Genomic DNA, 6,767 nt, shown 5'->3' with positions numbered 1-6,767 from the left:
CCATATGTCAGCGACTGCAACGCCCGCAGCAAGGCCACCGGTGCTGGTCTCCACCGCGCGCTCGGCCGCTCCTCCGCACCGCAGCAAGGCCACCGGCGCAGGTCGCCGACGCGCGCTCGACCGCTCCTCCGCGCCGCAGCGAGGCCGTCGGCACAGATCGCCGACGCGCGCTCGGCCGCTCCTCCGTGCCGCCGCGAGGCCACCGGAGCAGGTCGCCATGGCGCGCTCGTCCGCTCCTCCACGCCACAGCGAGGCCACCGACGCAGGGCTCCTCCGCGCGCTCTTGCTGGGGCTCGAGGCCCGGACGGCGGCGCGAGTAGAGGTTGGCTGCAGCAGAGGCGAGAGCAGAGAAAAATCTCGCGGGGGAGGGGATCCGCAAGGAGGAGAGGAGGGGCGGCGCGAGGGAGAGAGAAGGGGGCGGGCGGCGCGAGGGAGAGAGGAAGGGGCGGGCGGTGCGGAGAGTTTGGGTCGACGTGCGTTGGATACAAGGCTTATCCGCCTTATGTCCACTAGACGGACAGGTGACCCAAACGAACACGAAACGGACAAAATCGATGCCCGTTTGAGTCCTTGCGTTGGAGTTGCTCTAAACGTGCGACTGGTAGGATCATTTTTTTTCCTTTTCCTAAGTTTACGTCGGATCCAGGCTGATTCAATCTCTCGATTCATTTACCCCGTATGAAATTACCACCTCTGTATCAAAATGTAAGGTGTTTTTACAAGCTAAACTAGCCTAAAAATTGTCTTATATTTTGATACTAAGGGAGTATAATCGTTTATTTTCTTTCTTTTTCAGTGAAGCTTTCAGTCTATTCATAGACAATTATGACAGTACTAGTAACATCAGAGGTAACATAAGTGAAGCACGACGAAAAAAATGGCAAAGCCAAGCACAAACTGTTAGGATAGGTGTAGGATCTCACGGTCTATTCTCTCAATAGCAGGAGGATTATAGTCGAATCTGGATTACGAGTGCTAGGAATCTGGATTACAAGTGCTAGATACAAGAATGATCAGAATAAAGGAAGGGGAAAGAGTTGGTAGCCGATGCCGAGCCGAGTGATCCGCTGGATGCCTTCTCCCTTGCCGTTCCCAGGGTTAAGTGGTGGAGGGTAGTCACTGACTGTTGTGGCCCACTCGGGTCCCGTGTACCGCTTGCTGACTTGTCTTGCGCGACGTGGTCGCGCCCCAGTGGCAGTGGACGTGTCTCCTGCCTGGCTAGCTGCGTCATCAGTGTTGACATCCCCTCCTCCTTGCGACGAGGCTTGTCCCCAAGCCTCTGTAGCCGGAAAATGCGCCTAGAGCTCGACTCTGTCTTCCCAGGTGTCCGGCAGCACCGATGGGTCGGACCAACGCACTCGAACTTGCTCCACCATGCTCCCGTTCTTTTTGCGCCATCGGTGTTGGAGAACTGCCACTGGTACGACTGGAACATCAGCAATGAGAGGAAGGGTTGTGGAGAAATCAATACCAGGATGTAAGCAATGCCGCAACTGAGACACATGAAAAACTGGGTGCACTTGCGAACTGGGTGGCAGGAGCAGCTTATACGCAACTTCGTTGATCTTGGCGATGATCGGGAATGGCCCAAAATACTTGAATGCAAGCTTGTGGTTGGCCCTCTTGGCGACTGATGTTTGTATGTAAGGTTGTAGCTTCAGGAAGACAGTGTCTCCGACTTGGAAGGTGCAGAGGGAACGTTTCTTATCTGCTTGGGTCTTCATGTACTGTTGTGCTCGATTGAGGTGCCGCTGTAGGAGATCCTGAACCACCATGCGCTCATCGAGCCAGGATTGAAGGGAAGGCACTGAACATGCAGAACTTGGTGTAATCCCCCAATGGCGCGACTCATGCCCAAACATAGCTTTGAATGGTGACATCCCAATGCTGGAGTGATCGGTTGTGTTGTACCAAAACTGTGCTAGAGGTATCCATAAACTCCATCTGCGTGGGCAGGCGTGAGCGAAACAACGCAAGTATGTCTCAACGCATTGATTGACGCACTCCGTCTGGCCGTCGGTCTGTGGGTGGTTAATTGTCCTCATCCTCAGTTGGGTGCCTACCTGCTTGAACAATTCTTGCCAGAAATGGCTTGTAAAGACAGGGTCTTGGTCTGAGATGATAGATGCTGGCAACCCATGCGCACTGTAGATGTTGTTCATGTACAACAAGGCACACTTGGCTGTTGTGTATGGGTGGGACATTGGCAGGAAGTGGGCAAATTTGGTGTGTTTGTCCACGATGAACCAGAGACAGTTGAACTTGCCTGACTGCAGCAAGCCGTCGACAAAATCCATGGTGATCATTTCCCAGGATTCTCTGGGAATTGGAAGTGGTTGAAGAAGTCCCGGCGTTGCAGCCCGATTAGGTTTAGCTTGTTGACAGGTAGTGCAACACTGAACAAACTACAGAATGTGTGCTTTCATGTTAGGCCAAGCAAATAGACAACGAACTCGCTTGAAAATAGCTGGAAATCCTGAGTGTCCTCCCAAAGGGTTGTCGTGAAAGGCCAATATGATGGTCTGCTGAAGTGCAGTAGAGCCACCTGATACGTCCATTTTGCATCATGTTTTCTTACTGTTATTTATAATGTTTTTATCCATAATAATGCTTTTTGGAATAATTCTAATGCCTTTTCTCTCATAATTTGCAAGGTACAGACCGAGAGGGAGAATTCTGGCAGCTGGAAATCTGGACCTGGAAAAGCTACGTCAGGCTACCTATTCTGCACAACTCCAAGCAAGCTGAAACTTCAGGAGGATTTTTTTATTAAATATATAACAATTATTGGAGCCAATAAGTACCAGAGGGGAACCACCAGGTGGGCACAACCCACCTGGGCGCGCCAGGGAGCCCAGGCGTGCCCTGGTGGGTTGTGCTCCCCTCGGCCCACCTCCGGTGCCCATCTTTTGGTATATAAGTCATTTTGACCTAGAAAAAATAAGAGGAGGACTTTTGGGATGAAGCGTCGTTGCCTCGAAGCGGAACTTGGGCAGGAGCACTTTTGCCCTCCGGCGGAGCGATTCCTCCGAGAGGGAAATCATCATCATCATCACCGACAACTCTCCCATCTTGGGAGGGCAATCTCCATCAACATCTTCAACAACACCATCTCCTCTCAAACCCTAGTTCATCTCTTGTGTTCAATCTTGTTACCGAAACTATATATTGATACTTGTGGGTGACTAGTAGTGTTGATTACATCTTAAAGTTGATTACTATATGGTTTATTTGGTGGAAGATTATATGTTTAGATCCAATATGCTATTTAATACCCTCTGATCATGAGCATGTTTATCATTTGTGAGTAGTTACCTTTGTTCTTGAGGTCACGGGAGAAATCACTTTGCAAGTACTCATGTGAATTTGATGTGTTCGATATTTTGATAGTATGTATGTTGTGATTCCCTTAGTGGTGTCATGTGAACGTCGACTACATGACACTTCACCATATTTTGGGCCTAAGGGAATGCATCGTGGAGTAGCAATTAGATGATGGGTTGCGAGAGTGACAGGAACTTAAACCCCAGTTTATGCGCTATTCCGTAAGGGGCCGATTGGATTCAAAAGTTTAATGCTATGGTTAGAATTTATTATTAATACTTTTTTCGTAGTTGCGGATGCTTGCGGGGGGAGGGGGGTTAATCATAAGTAGGAGGTTTGTTCAAGTAATAACATCACCTAAGCACCGGTCCACCCACATATCACATTATCAAAGTAGCGAACACGAATTAAACCAACATGATGAAAGTGACTAGATGAAATTCCCGTGTACCCTCAAGAACGCTTTGCTTGTCATAAGAGACTGTTTTGGCCTATCCTTTGCCTCAAAAGGATTGGGCGACTTTGCTGCACTTTTGGTACTACTATCTTTAGTTGCTCGTTACAAATTATCTTTCTATCAAACTACTTTGCTACTTACAATTTCAGCACTTGCAGACATTACCTTACTGAAAATTACTTGTCATTTCCTTTTGCTCCTCTTTGGGTTCGACACTCTTACTTATCGAAAAGAGCTACAATTGATCCCCTATACTTGTGGGTCATCAAGGCTATTTTCTGGCGTCGTTGCCGGGGAGTGAAGCGCCTTTGGTAAGTGGAATTTGGTAAGGAAACATTTGCATAGTGTGCTGAAATTTATTGCCACTTGCTACTATGGAAAACAATCCTTTGAGGGGTTTGTTCGGGGTATCTTCACCTCGACCGGAACCACAATTAGCTACCCCCCAACCTAATGTACCTACTGAAAATATAGAATATGAAATTCCTTCGGGTATGATAGAACAACTGCTAGCTAATCCTTATGCAGGAGATGGAACCGAACATCCTTATATGCAATTGATATATGTGGAACAAATTTGTGGATTGTTCAAGCTTGCAGGTTTACCCGGAGATAAAGTTATGAAAAAGGTTTTCCCTTTATCTTTGAAGGGAAAAGCATTGGCATGGTATAGTGAAAGTGCAACTATCCCTAGGTGGTTTTGGTAATTCCTAACAACATATAGCTCATTGAGCTAATGCTATTCCAAGATTAATATTTCAGGAAAAGCTCAATGAATGGCATGGCATGGATGAAGAAAGTGGACCCCTCAAAATACTAAGGACAAAAAGATTGGCTCAAGCTCAAAGCTCAAGACTCTACATTTTATATTTTAGTGATCCAAGATCACATTGAGTCTATAGGAAAAGCCAATACTATCAAGGAGGGATGAGGTGTTGCTTGATGAGGTTCTTGCTTCATAGTGCTTAGTGATATGCTCCAAAACCCTCAACTACCTTCCCACATCCACATATGATCTAAACCAAAAGTCAAACTCGGCCCCACCGATTCTTTCTATCCGGCGCCACCGAGTTCAGATGTCATAGCCACTGCCACAAACCCTAGGCAAATCGGTCTCACCTATAGGGATCTCGGTTACACCGAGATGGGGTTGTAATCTCTCTGTTTCCCTTCATAACATTTCAGTCCTACCGAGATGAGTGATCGGTCCCACCGAGATTGCAATGTAAACTCTCTATTTCCCTTTTGTAACATTTCGGTCCCACCGAAATGAGCGATCGGTCCCACCGAGTTTACCTGACCAACTCTCTGGTTAGCTTATTACCAAAATCGGTCCCACCGAGTTTGTGTAATCGATCACACTGAGATTACGTTATGCCCTAACCCTAACCATATCTGTTCCTGATGGTCACTAGGTTTGCTAAATTGGTCCGGCCGAGTTTCTTAATTCGGTCTCACCAAGATTGGTAAATTGTGTGTAACGGTTAGTTTTTGTGTGGAGGCTATATATACCCCTCCACCCACTCTTCATTCGTGGAGAGAGCCATCATAACATACCTACACTTCCAATACACATTTTCTGAGAGAGAACCACCTACTCATGTGTTGAGGCCAAGATATTCCATTCCCACCATATGAATCTTGATCTCTAGCCTTCCCCAAGTTGCTTTCCACTCAAATCTTCTTTCCACCAAATCCATATCCTGTGAGAGAGAGAGTTGAGTGTTGGGGAGACTATCATTTGGAGCACAAGAGCAAGGAGTTCATCATCAACACACCATTTGTTACTTCTTGGAGAGTGGTGTATCCTAGATTGGTTAGGTGTCACTTGGGAGCCTTCGACAAAGATTGTGGAGTTGAACCAAGGAGTTTGTAAGGGCAAGGAGATCGCCTACTTCGTGAAGATCTACCGCTAGTGAGGCAAGTCCTTCGTGGGCGATGGCCATGATGGGATAGACAAGGTTGCTTCTTCGTGGACCCTTCGTGGGTGGAGCCCTCCGTGCTTCAAATGATAGTCTCCCCAACACTCAACTCTCTCTCTCTCTCAGGATATGGATTTGGTGGAAAGAAGATTTGAGTGGAAAGCAACTTGATGGGATAGACAAGGTTGCTTCTTCGTGGACCCTTCGTGGACTCGCGCAACCGTTACCATTCGTGGGTTGAAGTCTCCATCAACGTGGATGTACGATAGCACCACCTATCGGAACCACGACAAAAACATCCGTGTCTCCAATTGCGTTTGAATTCTCCAAACCCTTCCCTTTACATTATTGAAAGTTGCATGCTTTACTTTCCGCTGCTCATAGACTCTTTGCATGCTTGCTTGAATTGTGTTAAGATTGCTTGACTCGTGCTAAGATAGCTAAAATCTGCCAAAGACTAAAATTGGGAAAAGGATAGATTTTTAATTGGTCAAGTAGTCTAATCACCCCCCTCTAGACATACTTTCGATCCTACAAGTGGTATCAGAGCTTTGGTCTCCATTTGCTTTGATTTCCATAGCTTTTGGTGGTCATAGCCTTGGTTTCACAACCTAGGAGAGTATGGTGTCTAGCGAGAGAAATTACCACCGTAGAGGTCCTTACTTTGATGGTACTAATTTTGCTAGTTGGAAGCATAAGATGAAAATGCACATTCTTGGACATAACCCCGCCATTTGGGCTATTGTGTGTGTTGGCTTGCAAGGTGAATTCTTTGATGGGAGAGAACCGAATCGTGAAGCTACCGCGGATGAGTTGAAGATGCTACAATACAATTCTCAAGCTTGTGATATCCTCTTCAACGGATTGTGCCCCGAAGAATTCAATAAAATCAGCCGTCTTGAGAATGCAAAGGAAATTTGGGATACTTTGATTGATATGCATGAAGGTACTGACTCCGTCAAGGAATCCAAGTTGGATGTGCTTCAAAGTCAACTTGACAAGTTCAAAATGAAGGATGGTGAAGGTGTCGCTGAGATGTACTCTAGGCTTGCTCTTATCACAAA

This window comes from Triticum urartu, chromosome 4, assembly GCF_003073215.2.
Source record: "Triticum urartu cultivar G1812 chromosome 4, Tu2.1, whole genome shotgun sequence".
Taxonomy (NCBI): Eukaryota; Viridiplantae; Streptophyta; class Magnoliopsida; order Poales; family Poaceae; genus Triticum; species Triticum urartu.
This window is presented reverse-complemented; position numbering follows the sequence as displayed.